At 34.6% G+C, this 25,861-nt stretch overlaps 1 long non-coding RNA gene across 1 annotated transcript; it reads left to right on the plus strand.

Moving 5' to 3' along the window:
- Positions 1-137: 137 nt before the first annotated feature.
- On the plus strand, positions 138-7,495 carry LOC116148889 (uncharacterized). Its single transcript, XR_010377061.1, has 2 exons — positions 138-223; positions 4,536-7,495. It is a non-coding gene; the product is annotated as an uncharacterized LOC116148889 (long non-coding RNA).
- Positions 7,496-25,861: the final 18,366 nt, after the last annotated feature.

The following is a 25,861-nucleotide window of genomic DNA, read 5'->3' on the forward strand; positions in this document are numbered from 1 at the left end:
CGCGCGGGACGGAGGCTTAGCGGGCTGAGGTTTGCACCTATAGCAATGGACTCGCGCGCCGGGGCCCCTTCAGCAATAAAGGTACGCACCGGGCGATTGGCCCGACGTGAGGCGCGCAGAGATGACGTAGCGGGAACCATTTTGGACGTTACTTTAGTTAAGAGCTTGGGAAAATCCTGTATCTTCGCTTTAGGTCCCATTGCTGAGAAGAGCTATTTGGAAGGTAAGAAAGGAAAGTAAAACATTTCGCTAAAACCGTTAATAGCTATCAGTGAGAATCTTTATATTGAATCAGTCAAGCAGTAGGGAATTTGGTTCTCTTTTTTATGTTCAAGGTCGTAATACCGCAGTTTCGGAGCTAAGTGAAAACACAGCTAAGTGAGAAAATGCTGCTTCTTGAAACGGATATAGCGGTGGAAACAGAAGAGATAGTAAGGATTGAGTATCGTTTAACACAGGAGCTTAAGGACCTGTGCTTAGTGATAAAAAGGCTGTTGGCAGGGCGCTTGAAAAGAATCAAGAGATAACAGAAATGTGCAGTCCTGATCTGGCACAGAATCGAATGACCGAAGTTAACGCAAAACGACAACATTTCGCAGCATGCAGGGGAAAAAAAAGAGAGAGAAAAGAAGTCAGGATAAGTACGGGAAAGAAGAGAAATCTAGAGGGCCTGTCCAGGAGATGCAATCTATGCGTAATAGCAATTCCTGAAACAGAGGAGACAGAACAAAGGGAGCTCAAAGTACAATTACGGAACTAATTGAAGAAGATATTCCAGAGTTGAAGAGGGAACTAGATGTACAAATAGAAAAAGCTCGCAGGGTACCATTAACATTTAATGAAAAAAAAAGAAATCATCACCCAGATACATCCTACTGATATTTTTAAATTGGAAGGATAAAGAAAAAAATTCTATGAATATCCAGAGGGAGAAAGTAGGTTACTTATGAAGGGGCAAAAGTCAGGCTGATCTCAGACTTTTCTCCTATTTTTAATTATTGGGGGAGGGGGCAAATTTGTCTGTAATGGTAATCCTGGTAGTGTAAAAAGAAAATTTCCAAATCACTGATTGAGGAGGTAGTGGATTAAACCTTATTTTGCATGTGCCTTGCCTATAGGAAATCAGTACCTACTGCTTCATGTAGTAGCTCATTGTAAATAAGTTACAATGAGATGTGTTGCAAATAAAAATAGAATATATATTCCAATTTTTTGGATTGGAGAGGAAGTAGTGAAAAACACCAAGGAAGCATTAAAATCAGCATAAAATAGATTGGCAGAGGTACAGGTAGTTACCACACTCATAAACTGGTTAAATATTTCTATTAAAAAGATTAAAATTGGGTCAAAGATCAATCTCTAACCCTGGGTACTCACATTTGTATAAAACAAAGGATAAATGTTTAAAGATTATGGAAACCATAAGTCATGGTAATGGAAGTAGGGAACAATATTTTTATTAGACAACTCAAGCTATAACATTTATAAAACATACAGTACAGGTTGTAACATTTAAGAGGCTTCATGAGGTAAATAACATGCCATTCATATGTAAAATGTTCTATTGATGTGAGTGGTAGTTTTACTGATGAATATATGTTTTAAAAATGGTGCATTTAAAATTGGTGCATTTTATGTGTTAATAAAGTAATCCTTCCATTAAAGAGAATACACATGGCAAAAATTGTTGGACTGTGACTTCAATACTTACGCTCTTTAAAAAATCAATTAAATGAAAAGTGGAGATAGTTAAGGAGTAGTTAAATAGTTTGGAGGTGTGTGTGCTTTTCAAATTATCCTGAAACATTTCTAAATGACCTCATATTAGGGTACAGAGAAAACTTTAATAATACATTTCTAGAAAGCATAAATGATCACGTTGCAAAAAAGCCTAGGAACTAAGTTTAAGTGCTTGAAAAATAACATACTTGGAATTTTTCAAGTGTTCTAACTTTTGGGTCAACGAGGAAATTATAACAAATACTGATAATTTAGAAACTGCAACAATAAGGGCATTATGAGTTATATGTTATGGAGAGGATGCACAAAAGGCAAGGGACTAGGCATGAAAACACTAGATGAAAAGTGGAATGTGCTCCTAGTAACGACTTTCTAAATTTTGCTACCTTCCAATTGTAAGTAGTGGATTTACTTCAATATAAGCTGTTCTTAGTGCCACACTTAACTTCTCGGTGCCAGATTTTTCCCAACTGAGTTTTACCATAATGTATTCTAAGCAGCTAACAGTTAACTCTCCAAGAGGGAGAAGCCAATTTCTCTCTCTCCCCACCCCCACTACCCCTTTTTTGTTCTCCCTTCCTCAGACCTCCATGTAATACTTCTTGCTCTACAGTCTTTTTTATTGAAACATATGGGCCTCAGAAAAGCCTCACATTGCCTGGGAACTTGCTAGAAATGTGGTATCTCAGGTTAAAAGCAGCATGGGATTAGATTATAAAATGTATTATTAAGCTCCTACAGGTGTTCTCAATTCACACAATACATTGTACATTATAATGCTTAATAAATGTTAAATAGTAATAGAATCTAGAAACAAGTTTGCTTAAGCAGTATTATCTGAGAGATTCTGTGACTGAATTGTAAGCTATTGCAACATCCCTATTGAATCAAAGATTTGATCACATTTTCCAAATATTTCAGATGAAAACTGTTACTTCTGTTTCTCTCCTGTCTTGCAAATTTTTAAAGATGGGACACAAGGGAAACTTCAGGTTGAACAATTCAAATTTGAAAATGTTGAAGGAGTACAACTTAAAATGGCAAAGAAAGAATGAGCCTTTCTCTAGTGAATAAAATAACCATGGAGTAGATTTAAATTCGTTATTTCAAGGTTTCTGGATAAAATGAAAGATCCACTTACAGCAGCTATAAAGGGCCTGAATTAACTATCTGATTGGTAACAGGGGGATAAATAGGAGCCTTGGCAGTAATTGGAACAGTAGCTCTATTAAGTTACAGACAGGACTGTTTTGATTCTTCAATGATCTACTCTACCAAAGGTGATAACACATTTGTGTTAGCAAGACTTGTGCTGCTCAAATTTGAATATATGCTAACCAATTGCCTGAAGAGCATATTAAGATACAGATACTGATTCATCAAATTTAGGGTAAAAATGAGATTCTATGTTTCTCCCAAGTCCCCATGGATTGTTGGTGCTGCCAGACTAGGTACCTACCACACTTTCAAGAGCCACAATAATAAAACCTATGCTGTATATACGTACCATGAAAGTGAGGCTCAAAAAAAAAGTAATTGGCTTAAAACCACACAGTAAGCATCAGAACCAAATCTGATTTCAAGACTAATTTATGTCATCTGTATAATCCTGCCTTTCATCCATACTACAGCACCTACTTAGAAGATTGTGGTGAGGATAAACTTTATGTATTAGGAAGAAAGCTCGTTACTTCAGATACTGTACATATGCAGAAAACAATGGCTCATGGAGGGGAAAAATAAGTTTTGTTTGTAACATGTTGAGCATGATTTGTGATAGGGACATTTGTGGATAAGTCACACAGGTATTTAGAAATTCAGGTCCCGAGCCAGGAGAGGTGTGAAAATTGGAAATTGCAGTTTTAGTTTTCTGATTTGAAGGTGGTATTTGAGGTCATGAGAAGTCACCCTGGAAATAATAATAGGAAATAGAAGAAAAAAAGGAAAGGTGGTTAAACCCTAAGGGACACAGTTATATTTGGTGGGTAGGTATTTAAGAGGAATGGAGTATTTAGGTTTTTAGTTCCAATTGAATTAAATCTTGAAAACAGTTCACTACAGTCAACTCTATACTTCCAGTTGAATAATAAGTAGGAGGAGCTTTTATCTTTGTACTAGATTTTTTAAAAAACTTACAGTTTGCAAACTATTAAAAAATCTATAATGGCACACGTTGTTCCATTATAGATTCTAATTTTGTAGTTCACTACTACCTATCTGTATCTGATTTTTGTTACTGGTAGCAATTATGTTCTACAGAGTCTCTCCAAGTATCATTGTCCTTAGGAGAAATACAGAATTAGGTTCCTGCAAGACTCTGGTCACATTATTATCACCAACTGATCAATACATAGCCTTGTTTTAAGGTATCTTGTTTAATGTCTGTTGGTGATTCACTAATGTCAAACTCATGGCCAACAGAACTATAACTCATGGCCTGAGTGAATCTTACCTAACATATTTTCTCTGTAAGGTACTTAATAATAATACATAGCACAATACTTAGGGACCATTTTAAACAGCAAAATCACCCATAAAAAGCACAAAAATGCAAAAAGCACACTAAATATATCCCAGAAAAGGTACTTGTTTACAGTATGAGAGCTGAGACAAGATAGGGTGTTACCTTGTTCCACTTCATCTAGGATTGTGTGTCAGGTGACCCAGTTTTTTTTGTTGCTCTGCATATGTGCATGAAAGAGTTTTGATTTGGGGATTACTGATTTTAGTAAACAAACACAAATGCAGAAAAATAAACAATATGGACTAATTCATTCAACATGTTTCTTGTTCAGTATTTTTCCACCTCGAGTTTGGGAAACCACATTTCCATTAATGAGACCTAAGAATTCTGGCTTCTTTTGCGAGGGTACAACTCTGATGACTCCCACAGAATTGAGGATCACTACAAAGGTTCTGAAGGACTTGTACGTGGTTACCGTGAACCGCTCAGCTGACTCTGCTGTATTCCATTCTGTTGGCACTGAGCAGAAACCCTAGATTACTAGCAGCCATTGTCTTGTCCTCTCTGGGACAACAAGAAAAGAATGTTTCCGGTATGAAACAGAACAACTTGAAATCTAGAATACCTGTCCCAAATGTTAATTTCAAAGAACTCTCAACAAGACTAAATGATGGTATAAATCTGTGTGCCAAAAAAGATATATTTCAAGGGTCACAAGTTACCAAAGCAGGGTTACATACACAGCTGAAGGGAATTGGGCTTCAGTTTTAATTGGCAATTTTGAGCCTCTCATCCTAAAGTCTATCATGATGATAAAACAGAAATGATATATTTCTTAGTCTGTGTGAGCTCCCATAACAAAATACTATAGATTGGGTGGCTTACACAACATAAATTCATTTCTCAGTATCCTGGACTGAGAAGTCAAGAATCAAGATGCCAACAGATTCTGTTTCCAATGAGGGCTCTCTCTGGCTTGTAGGCTGCTGCCTTCTCATTGTCTCCTCACATGGTTTGGGGGGTTGGGGAAGGGCAAGGTGCAGGAGTGGGAAAGAGAGAAAGTTCTCTCTGGCATCTCCCTATGAGGACACAAATCCTGTTGGATTAGGGTTCTACCCTTATGACCTCATTTAACTTTAATTACTTCCTTATTCCAAATGCAGCCATACTGAGGTTAGACCTTCAATACCTGAATTCTGGGGAGACACAATTCAGTCTACAGCAATATGGGAAGGCTATACATTTTGAGACATGCTGCCTAACACAACGGCTAGTTTACCAACACTGAGCCTTTAGGCGGCAAACTGTCTTTTTACTCAGCTATTATATGCTAAATGTTTTATAGTAATAAAATGTTGAATGAAAATCAACTTGGAAGTTTAAGAGCTTTTTGGCTTGTGAAAAGTTTAACTGGACTTCTACATTTTCTCTTAAATAAGAACTACAAACATTCAGTTTGCATAATATACCTGCTGTGATTGCTAAAATGGACACACTGCTTTATGACTTATAAAGTCTTTCTATATTATTACTATCTTTAAACCTCAACTCAGAAAGATAAGAAAGAAAAATAAATTATTACCATCATCAACCATCTGTTAAACATAAAGAAAATAGGGTCCAAGAGGTTTGAAATGGAGCAAATGATACAATAGTGAAGAAATGATCAATGCATTTATTCAATGTGAGTAACTTATTCACATTTCTTGAAAGTAGCTTAGTAGTTCTTATTAAAACCAACTATTTCATTTCTGGAAATTTATCCTGGAAAAACAGTAAGAAAGTATGAAAAACTTGGAAAATTGGAAACAATGTTTATGTCCAGTTATAAGGACTTAGTTAAATATATTAACATGTAATCATTAAAAAGAGTTATATATATACTGATAAGGGAAAGGAACTCATGACACGTAAAAAGGAAAAAAGCCAGTTAACAGCAAATATAGTAATGTTTACTTTTTTTTTGTTCTGTATATGTTTGTCTCTCCATCTTTCTGGAAAATGTAGAAAAGTATTTGATATTGCAATGTTAACAACTTACATCTGAGTGGTAGCTTTCTGGATGATTCTTTATTTACCTCTTTATCTTTCTTTGGCATGTTCATGTTAACAGAAAAATAAAGCTACTTTACTTTTTAAATTAAAACATTTCTGCAGAAATTTTAAGCAAAATATCATAAGTGTTATCCATTATCCCACCATGCAGAGATGTCCTAAGAACAGGATATTTCTTTCTGGGAATTACTTTTCAAATTTCTCATGATACTATATAAAATTTTTCTCCAAGTCATTTACTCTTCAAAAACATTACTGCTGTATATTTTCCCATCACATTTGACTAACCCTTCTGCACATTTCTACTCAAATGTGAGGGGAACTCTCCTACATGCTGGTGGGAATGTGGTTTTTTGCAGCCATTATGAAGAACAGTATGGAGATTCCTCAAAAAACTTTAAATAGACTTACCATATGTTCCAGCAATCCCACTCCTGGGCGTGTATCCAGAGGGAACTCTAATTCAAAAAGATGCATACACCCCAATGTTCATAGCAGCACTATATACAATAGCCAAGACATGGAAACAACCTAAATGTCCATCAACAGATGATTGGATAAAAAAGTTGTATATTTATACAATGGAATACTACTCAGCCATAAAAAAGAATAAAATAATGCCATTTGCAGCAACATGGATGGACCTGGAGATCATCATGCTAAGTGAAGTAAGCCAGAAAGAGAAAGAAAAGTACCATAAGATATCACTCATGTGTGGAATTCTTTTTTTTTAAAGGGAAAAGAAACAAGAAGACACTAATGAATTCATCTACAAAACAGAAGCAGACTTGCAGACATAGTAAACAATCTTATGGTTACCAGGGGAAATGGGGTGGGAAGGGATAAATTTGAGAGTTTGAGATTTTCAAATGTTAACCACTGTACATAAAGATAGATTAAAAAACTTTCTTCTGTATGTAGCACAGGAAACTATATCCAATGTCTTGTAATAGCATTCAATGAAAAAATAAGAAAACGAACATGTGTGTATATATGCATGACTGGAACATTATGCTGTACACCAGAAATTGACACATTGTAACTGACTATACTTTAAAAAAAGGGAATCTGGGCATATGCTAATAAGGACATGTGCTCTCCATCCCACCTTCTCCCCCACCACTACTAAACACTGTTCCACTCAGCAGCTGAATCTCCTGTTGGTGTGAAGCATAACATTGTTCCCTGCTATTACACAATAAATTTTGCTTTGATATAGTAAAAAAAAAAAGTGAATGAAGCCTGCACTTGTTCCTCCATATAAAAACAAAGCAGTGTGCCCTCCCCACCCAGCTTTCCCATTGCCCTGTTTAACCTGTTTAACGTCCCTGCATAGTTATCACCATCTGACATACATATTCTTCTTAAATTGAGTGTTGTCTATCTATCTCCTCCATTGGCTTCCAAGACACACACACCCTCTCCTGCTTTTTCTCCTTTGGTTTTGGCTTCTCCTCTTATCACTTGCTGAAATTTGCTGGGTCCCTTAGGGCTCTGTCCTAGGCACATTCGTCATTCTCTACACCTTCTGCCAATTTCAACCCCCGTGGCTTTAATTACTACATCCATGTACCAGCTGGACCTTTCTCCCAAGTGCCAGTGTCATACATACACATACAGCCTCCTGGGTGACTTCACTTGGATTGCCCCACAGGTCCTTCAGATTTACCATGCTCAAAATCCTCTTCTCTAAATTTGTTCTCCAGATTTTTTTGTTTTGTGTTTTGTTCTTTTTTTAAAAAAAAAATTATATATTTACAGGATTTTTAAAAAAAAAATCTCTGTAAATGACACTACTCCAGATTATAGAAGAACCCACCTGCATTCTTGTCTGAGCCCATCTACTCACAGTTCCACTCTTCAGCAATTTTTGTCTTTTTTTTTTTTTTCTGTTTCTTATTGTCACAGACGTTTTTCACTAGGTGCGTCCTTGGCTTGGGAAAAATATTCAATTTTTGCAGAAGCAGATTTTTATTACCATTCAGATTAAAAATGCATATGTTTCACTTTATCACGCATGCCTCACCTACTCAATAGCCTAAATGGTGCCCTGTCATCAAGTATGTATCTCCTCTCAAGGCACTGTCAGTCACTTCACCTGCTGTATCACTGGCATAGCCCTGATTACTCCTGATAGCATCTTCTTTTTATTTTTTAATTTTTTTTTACAGTTTTTTCTATTGAGGTCTAATAGACATACAACAAACTACAGCCAATCAACCAATAAATGGCACCACTGTCCTCTCAGTTTCTTACATCAAAAACCTGGGTATCATTCTTGACTACTTTTTCCCCTTACACTTTACTTGCAGCAAATCATTAAATCCCACCTTCTACATACATCTCAAATCAATCCACTTCCCTCCAGTTCCACTGGCACCACTCTAGGCTCAAGCCTGAGTCAGTTCTCGCCTGTATTACAAAAAACATGCATCTCTCAAGTTTATGACAGAATAAGAATGGTTCTTATAAAATTCGAACCAAATTTAAGATTTTCAACTCAAGTAGTTCTTCATTAAGTGTATACTTCTTAACGTACTTAGGGCCATCTCCAGTCTCACTCACCCCATGACACACTCTGTTATAATCTGCTTAAGCCATTCTGGACTTTGGTATCTTGAACTCCCACACTGTTATTCCCAGGAATGGAATACCTTTAGAACAGTGATTTCTCACCACTGAAAAAATGATCTGCCATCAACTCCCTGACCACTCTATCTAAAGTAATTCTCAATTCTTATTCATTCTTTCTCTACTAGAAGTACCCATTTTTCTCCTTTTAATTTTACTTGCCTTCTTTTACTTCTCTTGTCTGTTTCCTACACTTGAATATACTTCCATGAAGTATAGACTAGCTAGATCTGTCTTCTTCACATTTGTGTCCTCGTAACCCGATACAGTGCTTTAGCATATAGAAATCATTAAGTAAACATTTAAATAAATCAAGCATGGACTGGATAATCATGTAGCTATAGTAGAGGCAGATAAAAAAAAACTAAGGTTTTTTTTTCATCTTCGAGTTATACAGTTACAGAAATATTGTCATATTTTATCCTCAATATTTCTCAAACTGAAATTAGCTCTCATTGGTAATTAGAAGTTAAAAGGTCAAATCGTGCCCCTGTGATGAGATTTTACCCAAAGGAAAATAATAGAATGCCAGTAAATGAAAAGAAACATCTTACAGAACTTTCTCTTTTGGCCTGTTAACTTTCTAGAATTCCTCTTAATTTATATTGTTTCACTTTCTTCAAATATTTTCAGTTGTAATATCTTAAAATCTCTCATTTTTGTTTTCTCACGCATTTCCAAATCCTTTTTGCTAAGTTATTTTCATTTTTCTTCATGGTATTTTCTTCTTTTGCCTATTACAAAAAATTTGTGACATGGGGAAAGAATCCTAACATGAGGGAATTTGGTGTGTTGGATATAGGAAATTGGTACTTAGCATCCATTCCAACTTTCCAGATTTGAAAGAAATTTTCAAAGACTGGAAAGATAAATACAGTATTTTTCACATTCTCATATAGGCGTCTGCATGCAAATTAGTTTCCATCCATTAGAGACACTTGCCCAAGACTAATTGAGGTGGGCTCTTTTTTTCTGTTATTTCAGATGTCATCACCAATTAGGACATTTATGGAGAACTTGGGTGGCACTGATAAAGCATTGCAGTGTCCAGTGCCTTAGCCTGGCATCTGGGTATCTCTGTGGTCTATTATCAAAGCCACAGCTATATGTTCTTAAAGTGAACATGTCTTCTGGCAGCCTTTGTATTATCCTTTTTATGCCTGTTTCCTATTTTAAATTGAAAGAGGAAAACCTATCTGTTTTGAGTTATTTTCAACTGTAAGACTATTGTTTCAAATGAAATCTTATACAAAATTCTAATATACAAAACAGATAAAGTTGGAGCCAATGAGACCAGAAAGACCGAGTGGCGTGAAATCCTGCCTACTTTTCCCTAAACTTGAGGCACCTTGGTGGAGGATCTAGGAGTATAGTTTGAATATCTGTGGATAATCTAAGGCAGAAGTTTTTAATCCAGCTGTACTTTGGAATCATGTGAAGAGTTTTGACTAGTGTTATTTCTGATACTGATGTCCTGGGTTCTTTCCCAAAAAGACAACTATTGACACCAGGCAGGTGGATTTTTTAAAAAGTTCCCCAATGATTAATATGTACACCAGATTGGAAATAACTTCTCTGAAGATTTTTTTTCCTGATTCTGAGCACTCATCTTTTCATTGATTTTCATTAAGGCAAGTCTTCCATCTCATTCTGGGTCCTTATTTTTCTTTCTCAAACTATAACTTCTCCAAAAGTCCCTGGATTTCCCCAAATACTTATATTCCATTATACCTCTGTTCTTTAAGTAACCTAGCTGATCCCAAACCAGCATCATCTTCTGAAACCAAACACTATCTGTTTCTTAAGCCTTATTATGGGTTTGTTGTTCTTCAATAAATTTACATAAATAATTAGTTAATGATTAAAAGATGAGCCATGGAGTCAGAATTGAGTTATTTTATATTTCTTCCCCATTAACTCTGAAACTTACTAACTCTTTTGACAAGTTAGGGAACAATGATAGTCTTAGTACTTAGAATTATCATAATTTGATAAATTGAGGCCTACAAAGTGTTTACATGGTGCCTAGAACACAGAAAGTGCTCAAGATTATTAACTGTTACAGTTACTGTACTAAATGCTCTAATCAAAAGATATAGGGTGGCTGATTAGATGTGAAAAATAAGAGCCTAAAAGAGGCTCACTTCAGGACTAAAGAAACAGAGACAGAAAGTGTAGGGATGAGAAAAGATACTTCATGCAAATAGAAATGATGAGAAAGCAGCTGTAGCAATAGACTTTAAAACAAAGACTATAACAAAAGACAAAGAAGGAGGCCATGATATAATTATAAAGGAATCAATACAAGATGATATTATACTCATTAATACATATGCACCCAATATGGGAGCACCTAAATATATAAAGCAAATACTAATAGACATATGGAGAGAAATTGAAAATAATAGAATAATAGAAGGGGACTTTGACACCCCACCTACATCAACAGACAGATCTTCCAGATAACAAATCAATAAGGCACAAGTGGTCTTAAATGACACAATAGGCCAGCTGAGCTTAATAGATACCTACGGGACATCAAATCCAAAAAGAGCAGAATACACATTTTGTTTCAAGTATATATGGAATGTTCTTGAGGATAGATCACATACTAGGCCACAAAACAAGTCTCAACAAATTTAAGAGGATAAAATTATATCAAGCATCTTTCCAACCACAGCTGTATGAAATTAGAAATCAATTACAGACAGAAAAATGGGGAAAGAAAAAACATGCAGAGACTAAATAACATGCTATCAAAGAAACCAATGGGTCAATGAAGAAATCAAAATGGAAATCAGAAAATACCTTAAGATTCAATGAAAATGGAAACAGAACATTCCAAAATCTGAGATTCAGCAAAAGCAGTTCTAACAAGGAGGATTACAGTGATGCAGGCCTTCATCAACAAACAAGAAAATCTCAAACAAGCTAACCTACCACCTAGAGGAAATGGAAAAAGAACAAACAAGCTCAAAGTCAGCAGAAAAAAAGGAAATAATAAAGATCAGAAGCAAAATAAATTACAAGTCAATATCTTTGATGAATATAGATGCAAAAATTCTCAACAAAATGTTGGCAAACCAAATCCAACAATATATAAAGGGACCATACACCAAATCAAGGGGGATTTATTCCAGGGATGCAAGAATGGTTCAGTATTCACAAATCAATCAGTGTGCTATACCACATTATTAAAAGGAAGGATAAAAACACATGATCATCTCAATAGATGCAGAAAAAGCATTTGACAAAATTCAACATTGATTCATGATAAAAATTCATCAAAGTGGGTATAGCGGGAATGTATTTTCAACATAATAAAGGCCATTTAAGACAAATACACGGGCAACTTCATACTCAATGGTGAAAAGTTGAGAACCACTCCCCTCAAATCAGGAACAAGACAAAAGATACCCACTCTTGCCACTGCTACTTAACATAGTATTGAAAGTCCTGGCCACAGCAATCAGACAAGAAAAGGAAATAAAATCCATTAAAATTGGAAGGGAAGAAGTAAAACTGTCACTATTTGCAGATGACATGAACTTTATATAGAAAACCCTAAAGTTTACACCAAATATATATATAGATATATATATAGTTATAGATAGATATATATATCTAATAAATTCAGAAAAGGTGCAGGATATAAGATTAATATACAGAAATCTGTTGCTTTTCTATACTAAAATGAACTATCAGAGAAATTTTAAAAAAAATTCCATTTAAAATCACATCAAAAAGAATAAAATATCTGTGAATAAACTTCACTAAGAAAATGACAATCTGTACTTTGAAAGTGATTAAACATTGATGAATAAATTGAAGGTGATACAAAGAAATAGAAAGCTATCTCATACTCTTGGATTGGAAGAATTAATACTGTTAAAATGGCAAGCTACCCAAAGAAGTCTACACATTTAATGCAATCCCTATCAAATTACCAATGGCACTTTTTACAAAACTAGAACAAATAATCCTAAAATTCATATGGAACCACAAAAGAACCCAAAGTGCCAAAGCAATCTTGAGAAAAAAGAACAAAGCTGGAGGTAATCACCCTCCCAGACTTCAGAATACATTACAAAGCTACAGTAATCAAAACAGCATGAACTTTAAAAAAAAATAAAAGGCATGGTACTGGGACAAAGACACATTGCTCAATGGAAGAGACTAGAGAGTCCAGAAATGAACCCACAGACCTACAGTCAATTAATCTATGACAAAAGAGGCAATGATACACAATGGAGAAAAGACAGTCCCTTCAATAAGTGGTGCTGGGAAGACTGGGCAGCTACATGTAAAAGAATGAGATTCGAACATTTCCTTACACCATATACAAAAATAAAATGGATTAAAGCCCTAAATGTAAGACCTTAAACCATAATACTTGTAGAAGAGGACATAGGCGAAACAGTCTTTGATGCAAGTTTGCAGTTTTTTTCTTGGATCTGTATCCTAAGGCAAAAGAAATAAAAGTTTAAAAATGGTCACATGGGACCTAATTAAACTTAAAAGCTTTTGCACAGCAAAGAAAACCATCAACAAAATGAAGAGACAACCTATGGAATAGGAGAAAATATTTGCAAATGATATGACCAACAAGGTCATATAAATACAAATATATAAATAGCTCATAAAACTCAATATAAAAAAACTCAATCAAAAAATGGACAGAAGAAATAAAATGATACTTTTCCAAAGAAAACATTCAGATGGCTAACAGGTACATGAAAAGATGCTCAACATTGCTAATTATTAGAAAAATGCAAATCAAAACAGCAATCAAATATCACCTCACACCTGACAGAATGGCTATCATCAAAAAGTCTAAAAATAACAAATGTTGGCAAGGATATGGAGAAAGGAAAACTCTTGTACTGTTATTGGGAATGTAAATTGATGAAGCCACTATGGAAAACAGTATGGAGGTCCCTCAAAAAACTAAAAATTAAACTATCATATTATTCAGCAATTCCACTCCTGGGTACATATCCAGCAAAATCAAAACCACTAATTCAAAAAGATACATATACCCTCGAGCTCACAGCATCGCATTTACAATAACCAAGATATGGAAGAAACCCAAATGTCCATCAACCAAGGAATAGATAAAGCAGATGTGGTATATATTTACAATGGAATATTAGTCATAAAAAAGAATGCAGTACTGCCATTTGCAGCGACATGGATGGACTCAAAGAATATTATGCCAAGTGAAACAAGTCAGAGAAAGACAAAAACCATACGATATCATATATGTGTGATCTAAAAAGTAAAATGAATATATATAACAAAACAGAAACAGACTCACAGATATAGAAAACAAACTAGTGGTTACCCGTGGGGAGAGGGAAGGAGGGACGGACACGATAAGGGTATGGGATTAAGAGCTACAAACTACTATGGGTAAAAATAGATAAGCAACGAGGATATATCATATAGTACAGGGAACTATAGCCATTGTTTGTAATAATATTTGATAAACTACAATCTTTAAAAATACCAAATCACTATTCTGTACAACTGAAACTAATTTAATATTGTAAATCAACTATACTTCACTAAAAAAAACTTACAGTTACCAAATACATAAATAAGCTTTTCAAGTTCTCTCTTCATATGAATTTTAAAACTCTGCATTTTGAACCATATAACAAAATGTGTATGATTTATTCATTTAGTCAGCCCCTTCAACAATATTTATTGAGTACCTGTTACGTAACATGACAGGAGCTAAATAGTCATTCTGCCTTTAAGTATCCCACGTGCTAGTGATCAAAGGTTCTATCAGTTGAAACAGAAATATTCATTAGGGTGGAGGCAACAGACATCTGAGGGCTGCATGTGGTGTAATCATATTTGTTTGATCTGCACAGTGTTTCTACATATTTATTTTTTAAGCGAGCAGTAAGATTGTTTTTATTTTTTTATGTTTTATTTTTCATTGAAATATAGATGACAGCCACATACTCTTTATTGAAGTGCAATTGAATTACAGTATTACATTGGTTTCAATTGCACAACATAGTGTTTTGGTGTTTTCATACATTGCCAAATGACCACCGCAATGAGTCTAGTTACCATCGGTAACCGTACATTGTTATTGAATTATTGTTGACTATATTCCCTATGCTGTACATTATATCCCTGTGACTTATTTTATAACTGGAAGTTTGTACCTTTTACTCTTCCTCACCTAGTTCACCCATTCTCTCACCCTCCTCCACTCTGGCAACCACCAGTTTGCTCTGTATCTATGAGTCTGTTCCTGTTTTATGTTTGTTCATTTGTTTTACTTTGTAAAATTCCATATATAAGAGAAATAACATGGTATTTCTCTGTCTGATTATTTCACTTAGCATAATACCCTCTAGGTCCATCTAAGTTGCCACAAATGGCAAGATTTCGTTCTTTGTTATGGCTGAGTAATATTCTTATATCTATAAATATATATAATATTCGTATGATTTTTCTCCTCCATTTTGTTGCTGGGGTGTACGAGTTTAATTGCTTTGTGGATGTTGGATCATCCTTGCATCCCTGGCATGAGTCCCATGTGATCATGATGTTTGATCCTTTAATGTATTGTTGAATTCAGTTTGCTAATATTTTGTCGAAGAGTTTTGCATCTATGCTTATCAGTGATATTGGCCTGTAATTTTTTTGTGTGATGTCTTTGTCTGGATTGGGTATCAGTGCAATGACAGCCACATATTTTTTTTTAAATTAGGCCCCAAACATTTAAAAAATCTGATACTTTAATAAAAAATTAAAAATAAAATACTTCCCAGCTTCTCTTAAAAAAAATTGAGCCCAATTTTTGACAAACACTGAGTTTACAGAACAGCGGTGGTGTGGCACCCTTTATTTGGAGGATGTTTTCTCCAACTCCTCACATTCGTCCATTTCAGGTTGTCTCCTCATCACTGAGGTAAGGGGTCAATTGCTATTTCCATGGCACTTGGCCAACTGGTTTCCTTATAGCGGAGTTAAACATGACCTGTTTTTTGTATCCGTGTCTGTACCATGGAAAAACAAAAGCTAATCCAAGAAGACACATGTTCTAAGAAAAATGGGAGAAAGCACAATTCTTTATTGGAAGTGAAGAGTATTCTTTTTATCCAAATATGTTAAAAAAAAGTGTGTGTGTAAAAAAAATACAGTTTAAGAAACAATTACAAAAATACTTCAACTCAGTGTTCACTAACATATTTTCAGCATTAAGAAGAAACTCTGTCTTGTGTTCCATCGATCTTTTATGCTACATATACTTCTAAAAATACTGTAAATAATAAATAAATATTTGGAATATATAAGACTGTTACAAATAAAAGGGAGACCAGGAACTGCTTTAATATTAACAAGTATCAAATATGTACATGAACTGTAATAAATGCAATAATTGTTTTTCTTCCCCTACTTTTAATAACTTGGAGGCAGAAATGCACATTGCTTCTCTTCTAATTTCTCCATGAAAGCCAAATTAAATCAAGTTTAGAATTTGTTAAATTCATATTTAAAAATTTCTCCCTACCCTTTCTTTCCACTGATAGTAAAATTTATTGAGTAACTGCTATGAAACAGGTATAGTGATAAATACTGTGCACTGAAGACCTAAAAAGGCATAGACTTCTTATAAAGGCTTATTATTTACTTCTAACAAACAAGTTAACAAATATATTATTTGATATGCAAGTAGGTAAGAGCAAATTGTATTAAACACTGTAAAGGAAATCAAATGTGCTATAACAGAGTAACAGGGTCTATGGAATGAGGGTAGGAATCTATTTAGATTTGACAGGGGAATCTAGATCTGAGAAGGTAATATGTAGGCAAAGAGCTGAATGAAACATAAGGAGTCAACCTTTCGGAATAAATGGGGCAGGCATTTCCAAAAGAAGCAGCATATTCCAGGCTTTTACTTATTGATATTCTCTTGAACAAGTGTTCCTTGTTCCATGACACCTTTGCCACCAAGAGATTCAGTGTGATGCCTAATTTGAAGCAGATGTAGGTAGGTTTCTGGTCCTAATCTCTTGTGGAGAGAAAAATCAGTGGTAGATAAAACCAAGCCATTGGCTCCGATGGAGTCTGCTAAAGATGATACTTGGCTGTTATCCATCTTAGTCCAAACAACAGAAGAGGTGGGGTTTATCTTCAGTGTCCTCCCATCTCCCTTTGCATGTCCCTCTCCCAACTTCTGACACTTATACCCACAAGTGCAGGCAAATAAAGCATTATGCTCTTCCCTTGTTATCCAGAGTTATCCTATGTCCTTCTGCCAGACCTCACAATTGTACACCCCCATCCTCCTACCCTACACCCTTAAATAAAAAATAAAGGAAAAAAAGCAGGGAAGGGAGGAAAGAGAGAAAAGGATGCTCCTAAAGATCTGTCAGGTATTGAAAAAGGTTATTAACTTAATCTGAGACAAAAATGAATGACTACACCTAATAAATGTAACTTAAGCTTTTCTAGAACTTTTACATTTTAAGAATGATCTTTAACCTGAATGTATCTCAATTTGACAGACTTTGAGGAAATTGTTTAAATGAAGAATTTCACAAACTTAAAGAAAATGGTACATTAGGGGTGAGCCTCTGACACCCCTTCTCCTTGCATAAGCTATCATGATTATTTCAGAATAGAGGTAAGGACATTGACACTGATAAGTTTTGTAAGTTTGATGATCAACTGAAAAAAAAAATCTAATGACCTATTCTGGGTCACATGCACTTTGGACCAAATAAAAATAGTATTTGCTGCATCTCAAAATTTGCTTATTCACTTATTTTCTTTAGAAAATACACTTGGCTTCACCTTTCCTAATGTGAGGTTCTCCTCTGTAGTCTCTTCCATTTTTAAAAAATGTTTCCTGCAAGAGTGCACCAGACATTATGATAAGAGACACTTTTTTGGGCTGCTGCTGTTAAAGCACTTACTATTGTAACAAGGAATAAACATGGAATAAAAAAGTGAAAAGAAAGTTAGATTTTAGAGGAATCTTACAATTTTGAAATCTAAGTAATGAGACAGAATGTATCAGAATAAAGAACTTCCAACACCCGGAGTAGGAAGGATTCAAATATGAAATAGGGAACTGCTGGTGAAACTCACTCCATTATTTGTTGTGGTAATTATACCCCTTACCCCCAACCAATTACAATAGTTAGGATAATGCACTGGCTGGTGCAATTTTCTTGGCAGGACCATTATTGTTTATGTGGGAATTCATGTAATATCCTTAGTTCATTTTCTTTTAAAAAAAAATCAGATTTTAACTCAAATTAGCATATCTATCATGGTGGGGAAAAGAAAAGACTTTGTCATTGTGATGTTCTGTCAAGGTTTGGATGCCTTATTAAAATACTTTTCTCCTAGCATTTTAATTATACTGAAATTGGATAATGAGTAGTACCTATTTTGAGTAACATGGTGAGTAGAATTAAGAATAGAAAGCCTTGGGAAAGAAAAAACAAAAACATATCAAGGATTTCTAACATTTTACCCTCTTAGATTTTAAGGAAAAGTTAAATTTATTTTGTAAATGGCTACAAATTATAATAATTAATTTACTTTTAAACGAAAGCCATAAATTTTCAAATAGAAAAAATAGTGAAAAAATTATATTATCATTTTTAACAGTATTTTCAGCTATAACTTTTTGTCTGGTTAGTACTGCTCTATTTAGATATTTCCTTAGCCAATTCCACTCTTTCATACTTATGTAGTAGTTACTTTAATTTTTCAATATTTTAAATATTTGAAAATATTCCAATTTTTCAATGTTTTGTGAGATTAATATTTGTATACATTTTGATTTGCTGAAATGTAAAAGTATCTTTTTCTGTTATATTTTCTATCTTGTTATAACTGATTCACAAAAAATTACTGATCTTTCTAGCTCCTTTCTTTCTTTTTGGCTCCTATCTCTCCAACTCTTATTTCTTTCTTTCTCATTCTTCTCCCAAACCCTTGTCAGAGGGAAAAACATGTCTTTCCTTTACTCATGAAGAGCAGTTTCCTGATTTCTTCGGATGTCTTCCACCTCCTGATATGAATTCCTATAATGCCTCAGTCAGCAGTAGGAGGCTTTTGAAAGTAATTTTCCAAAGACTGATTTGTGTCTGACAGAAAGTCTTCCTATATTCCTAAAAATGTTTAATAAGATAATGTTTAAAATGCATTTGAAATTAAGAGATCAGCAACTTAAAATAATCATGTTTATATACAGACTGTTATACAAAAACCACATGGCAACCACAAACCAAAACTCTATTATAGATATACAGACCAAAAAAAAAGGAATCCAAATACTACACTAATGATAGTCATTAAATCACAAGAGAAGGGAACAAAAGAAGAAAGAGGGGGAAAGCCCTACAAAAACAAATCCAGAACGATTAACAAAATGGCAATAAGAAAATACATATCAATAACTACCTAAATGTAAACAGACCAAATGTTCCAACCAACAAATACAAGACCCATGTATATATGCTGCCTACAAGAGACACACTTCAGATGTAGAGACACATACAGACTCAAAGTGAGAGGATGAAAAAAGATATTACATGCAAATGGAAATCCAAAGCCAGAATAGCAATACTTTAAAATAAAGACTGTTACAAGAGACAAAGAAGGAAACTGCATAATGATCAAGAGATCAATCCAACAAGACAATATAATAATTGTAAATATATATACATATCCAACATAGGAGCACCTCAATATTTAAAGCAAATCTTAATAGATATAAAAGGAGAAATAGACAGTAACACAATAATAGCAGGGGACTTTAACACACCACTTACATCAATGGACAGGTCATCCAGACAGAAAATCAATAAGGAAACACAGGCCTTAAATAACGCATTAGACCAAGTGGACTAAATTAATATTTATAGAGCATTTCATCTAAAAGCAGCAGAATACACATTCTTTTCAAGTGCACATGGAACGTTCTCTAAAATAGACCAAATTCAAGAGGATAGAAATTATTTCAAGCATCTTTTCTGACCACAATGGCATGAAACTAGAAATCAACCACAGAAAAACAAATGAGAAAAAAATAACTACGTGGAGACCAAACAACACGCTACCAAAAAACCAGTGGGTCAATGATGAAATCAAAGAGAAAATTAAAAAATATCTTGAGACAAATGACAATGAAAACACAACCACACAAAATCTATAGGATGCACTAAAAGCAGTCATAAGAGGGAAGTTCATAGCTATACAGGCCTTTCTCAAAAAACAAGGACAATCTCAAACAAACTCACCTACCACCTAAAAAAATTAGAAAAAGAAGCACAAACAAAACCCAAAGTTAGCAGAAGGAAAGAAACAGTAAAGATCAGGGGAAAAACAAATAACATAGAGATTCTAAAAATAGAAAAAAATCAGTCAAGCCAAGAGCTGGATTTTTGAAGAGTAAACAAAATTGACGAATCTCTGGCCATGCTTACCAAGAAGAAAATAGGACACAAATAAACAAGGTAAGAAATGAAAGAGGAAAAATTAAAACCAACACCACAGAAATATAAAAAACCACAAGAGATTACAATGAACAACCATATGGCAACAAATCAGTCAATCCAGAAGAAACAGACACGTTTTCAGAAACGTACGGTCCACCAAAACTAAATGAAGAAGGAACAGATTATTTGAACAGACTGATTACTAGAAGTGAAATAGAATCAGTACCAAATAAATAAATAAATAAATAAATAAATAAATAAATAAATAAATAAATAGAATGAAACAAAATAAAAAAAACTTTCTGCAAATAAATATCCAGGCTTCACTTGGCATTCTACCAATCATACAAAGGAGAACTTACACCAAGACTTCTCAAATTCTTCCAAAAGAACGAAGAGGAGAGAGCACTCCCAAACTCATTCTGTGAAGCCACCATCACCCTGATACCAAAACCAGACTACCAAAAAAGAAAATTACAGTCCAACATGGGCAGAAGATCTAAATAGACATTTCTCCAAAGGAGACACACAGATGGCCAACAGACACATGAGAACATGCTCAACCTTGCTAATTATCAGATAAACACAAACCAAAACCAGTGAGGCAGCACCTCACACCAGCCAGAATGACCATCATCAAAAAGTCTACAAATAATAAATGCTGGAGAAGGTGTGGAGAAAAGGGAAGTCTCCTACACCTTCGATGGGAATGTAAATTGGTGCAGCCACTATGAAGAGCAGTATGGAGGTTCCTTAAAATACTAAAAATAAAATTACCATATGATCAAGTAATCCCACTCCTGGGCATATATCAGGAGAGAACTTTAACTTGAAATGACACATGCACCCTAATGTTCATAGCGAGACTATTTACAATAGCCAAAACATGGCACCAACCTAAATGTCCATGGGCAGATGAAAGGATAAAGAATGTGTGTGTGTGTGTGTGTGTGTGTGTGTGTGTGTACACACACACACATGCAATGGATTATTACTTAGCCTTAATAAAAAATGAAATAATGCCATTTGCAGCAACATAGATGGACCTAGAGATTATCATACTAAGTGAAGTAAGTCAGACAAAAACAAATAATCACGTGATATCACTTATTTGTGCAATCTAAAAAAATAGTACAAATGAACTTATTTACAAAATAGAGATAGACTCACAGACAGAAAATAAACTTACGGTGACTAAAAGGGAAAGAGGGGAAGGGATAAATTGGTAATTTGGAGTTAACAGATATATACTACCGTATATAAAATAAACAAGGACCTACTGTATAGAACAAGGAAATACATTTAATATCTTATAATAACCTATACTACAAATGAATCTAAAAAAGACAATATATATGTAACTGAATCACTTTGCTGTATACCTGAAACATTGTAAATCAACTATACTTCAATTTTTAAAGACTCTATTAGAAAATTTTAAAAGGTAGTTTTACCTGGAAATTTACAATTATTAGAGCAGAGACTCTAATAATTAAAGTAAAATGGGAAACATCATTAATACCACCAGGCTAAAATGCTGTTGTAAGGCAGTAGTAGCTGAAATTTTAAAGTTTACTATAGAAACTATTACAGTAGTGTATGAAATGCTTTGAACAGATGGATTGTCTTCCTTTTTTCCAGACTTGAAATTCAGAAATGAAATTCTATATTGTTTTTAAAAATTAATTTTAATGAACACTTCTAAAATATAAAAAATCTATAATTAACTCAGATGGGAAAATTATTTATTTTATTTTTATTTTTAAGTTTTTATTTTGTTTTATTTATTTTTTATTTTTAGAGGGGGAGGTAAATAGGTTTCTTTGTCTGTTTAATGGTGGTACTGGGGATTGAACCCAAGACCTCCTGCAGGCTAAGCACACAATCTACCACTGAGCTGTATCCTTTCCCTGCCCAGGAAAAATTACTTTTATTAAATATAATTAAATTTAGTTATAAGAGCTATTTTCAAAAGTTGTGTTTTTAGTGAAGATAAGAATCTTTATTACATTAATGTTCCATATGGAGAGACTGGAATAAATGATTCAAATAACAGGCAAAAACCTTTGGGAGAAGAGAGCAGAGAAAGGAATGCAGCTAAGAGAAATGATCAGATGCAAATAAGTTTGGGGCTGAAGGTGAGACAGGAGCGCTAATGCAGGATTGAGGTTTATGAGCAAAGTGAACAGCCTAGTTTTCAGATTCAGGAGCACATCATACTAATAGATTTGAAGAAGACTTTGGCAGACTATGGCTAAAAGTAGATTAAATAGCTAATACAGCTAATAGCTAAAAATTGATTAATTTGTAACAGCCAAATCCATCTGTATATGGCTTCATATTTCTCAACATATGCAATCTATATAAGGGAGGCAGTTATGTTCAAAAACAAAGGATTTGGGATCGGATTACTTAGGTTGAGAGTCCAGCTTTAACAGTTAAGACTAGTAATATGAGGAGTGAGCAACTCTTAGAATTTCAGTGTCTACCTCAGTAAAATGTGTGTAATAGTAGTACGTGCTTCAAGGGTTGTTTTGAAGATAAACTGGGATAATTCAACCAAAAGAAGTAAACCTTCACTTAAGAATGTTAACTACTGTCATTATCAAAGATAACCCACTTAGTAGTTAGAAACCCCCAGCTTCCCCAGTGGGTTTGGTGTTACTTCTGCCATTCCTGCCCAGGGCAAGAGCTAGGTCAGAACCCCCACATCTACCAGGACTGTGGTCAGGACACCATCTGGCCTCTGCTCATGAGTCTGAGTTTCTGAAACCGCATCCCCCATGCTGCTGGCTTCCCCTGTATACTTGCCTGTATGACAGGGCGTCTGCCCCCACTTGTCCCAGCCCCTCATCAGCCTTCTGGTTTCTGCTGCTGGTGCAGAGGTCCTGCCTTGCATGTGAGCCTGCTTCACTACTGCCCAGCAACACACACAGTCCATGCCAGCCTTTCTTCCACAGGAGTTAAATCTGTGCCTCCTTCATCAGCCAGATCCCTGCTCTCCTAATGCTGAATTTCAGTTCTTCCTAGATTCTCTTGCGGCTATACCTGAACAGACAGGTCAGAGGCCCAGGGGTGCTGATTTGATCCTGAACAAGCTTCAGTTTCCCTGTCCGTCGGACATTGTTACCCTACACTATAGGAGCCAACTGTATGCTCATGTTAATTCACCTATTTATTCTTGCTTCTGATACCCTGCCTTTACCTTTCAAACTAAGTAGGATTTCCCAGAATGTGTCAAAGCCAAGCCAGTCTGAGTTGTAGCCTAGAAAGCATGGAGATGTTCCATAAGGTAAGAAGTTGGAGTTTGGATGTCATATGGCTGAACGATATTAACTGTTCCACTTATTTACTGCACTGGTTTACAGGGAAATGGAAGTCTATATACAAAGTGTATTTTAAAATCTAAATCGTAAAGCTATAATGATAATGAACAGACATTCCTTTTTTGTTTCCAGCTCTCCCTTCCTTTGCCTTTCTGGTCATGTATTTATTTCCCTGAGGTGGCTACCTCGTTGCCTTTCGTCTCTCTCATTTTCTTATTCCTTTTTCCTTCTTATCTTTCACTCTCCACTCTCTCCACCCGCCATGTCCTCCGTACCTTTTTCATCCAATAAACTCCCATTTCTGTGCTGGTTGGGGGGGGGGGGTGTCAATGCCTCTCTGAGACCAGCTTTCACACTCTCTCATTCTATGTGATAATGAACTTCTGTGCCCTTCCAAAAGAACTTGCACATGACGGATGGGACAAGTCAAGGTTTGAGACACAGTGGGTGTATTCATACAATGGAAATAAATGCGAATCTAAAAAGAGTGAAATTTATCCATATATGTTGATATGGAAAGATCTCCAAAATAGATTATCAAGGTAAAAACAAAATACAGAAAAATGTATATAGGATTATTCAATTTAGGTAAATAAAAAGGATATACACGCCTCACATATTACAATTTTTGTAAAGGCTAGACAAATTGACACCGTTTTAGAGTCTTTTAAGAGTCAAGGTTATTTTGACTCAGCAACTCCACTTTTATTAATAAAAAATTTATACTGAAGAAAAATTTTTTATAATTATTGCAACATACCTATTGCAATCTTTTAATAGCAAAAATGGAAATAATTCCAACACTAAGAAATTTGTTAAATAAATCAAGGAATATCTACAATCAGACATAAGGTCCAGTTACTAAAGTTACATTTTTGAAATCTATTTAATGATATGGGGAATATAATAAAAAGTGTGTAAACAGAAAATCAAGTTACAAAACAAATGTTACAGAAGTATCTTAATTTTGCTTATGAGTAAGACACATTTGCATAGACAAATAATGAAGTTTCCATCCATTGTATCAGTGTTTAGAGTAGACGTTACTGGGTAATCAGATTAAGGTGATTTCTGTTGTCTATTCTTTCTCCATTTTATAAATGTTAAAATACAAAAATACATTCTTCTCTAATACTAAATTAGAAATGTTGTTAAAAAAAATTTTCCCCAAAATTTGTGGGTTCAGTTGAGCTGTTCCTTAGAAGTTTACCTTTTTAAAAAAATTTTACCACATAGCTGGCTTCTATATCCCAAAGTAAATATATTTTCTTAAATTAACTCTATCTAGCTATCTATTTCTCTATCAATCATCTATCTACCCACCTACTGATCTATTTACCATCTCTCTCTGTCTGCCTGTCTTCTATCTGTCACCTGTCTTTCCTCTCCTCAGTTAAGCTTTCTAAACAAGGTTCTTCTATGTTTTCTCTTGTTTATTAATAGTTCTTATGGTAACAAATGGCTGCTGCTAGGTTTGTTGTGTAGACTTGGTATGTTCTTCATAGAGATAGAACTTTTCCAGAAACAAAAGTATATTACCATAATTCCTTACCTCTTCAAGTATAAACTTATTTACAGGGCATTTTAATTAAAAATAGGACCATTCTTAAATGTCTCTGAGTAATGATGCGTTAAAATGCACATTGAGCCTAGAAATTACACAGCAAATTTGCAAAAGGCAAGGATGAAACTACCTGCACTAAATTCTTTTCCCAATAGGTAGTTCATATTTGTTCAAATTAAATGTGAAAGTTAAACGATGACCCTTTGGGTCATCCAGATTGGTGCAAGTAAAAATGATTTGGAAAAGATATCTGTTGCTCAAAGAAGCAATCTTATCATCTTGAAAGAGATAGGATTAGTAATCAAAATATTGGTATCAATATCAAAAATAATTTTACTGTAATCTGGGCTCACAATTCATTATTCCTCCCTGGATATTACTTCATTCCATGGTTTGCTACATAATACATCTAGGTGCCATCCTCTTCATTGTTCTTTTACCTAACTAGTAATAGCAATAGTGATTGCTTAAGAATTAGATGCTCCCTTTACTGTATTTCCATCGTATTTTCTTCACGTATCTATTAGTTCAGAAATAACTTCTTTTTTTAAGTAAATGTCACACTAGACTGTAAACGTCTCATAATTAGAAGTCA

The sequence above is a fragment of the Camelus dromedarius genome, chromosome 20 (genome assembly GCF_036321535.1).
Source record: "Camelus dromedarius isolate mCamDro1 chromosome 20, mCamDro1.pat, whole genome shotgun sequence".
Classification (NCBI taxonomy): domain Eukaryota; kingdom Metazoa; phylum Chordata; class Mammalia; order Artiodactyla; family Camelidae; genus Camelus; species Camelus dromedarius.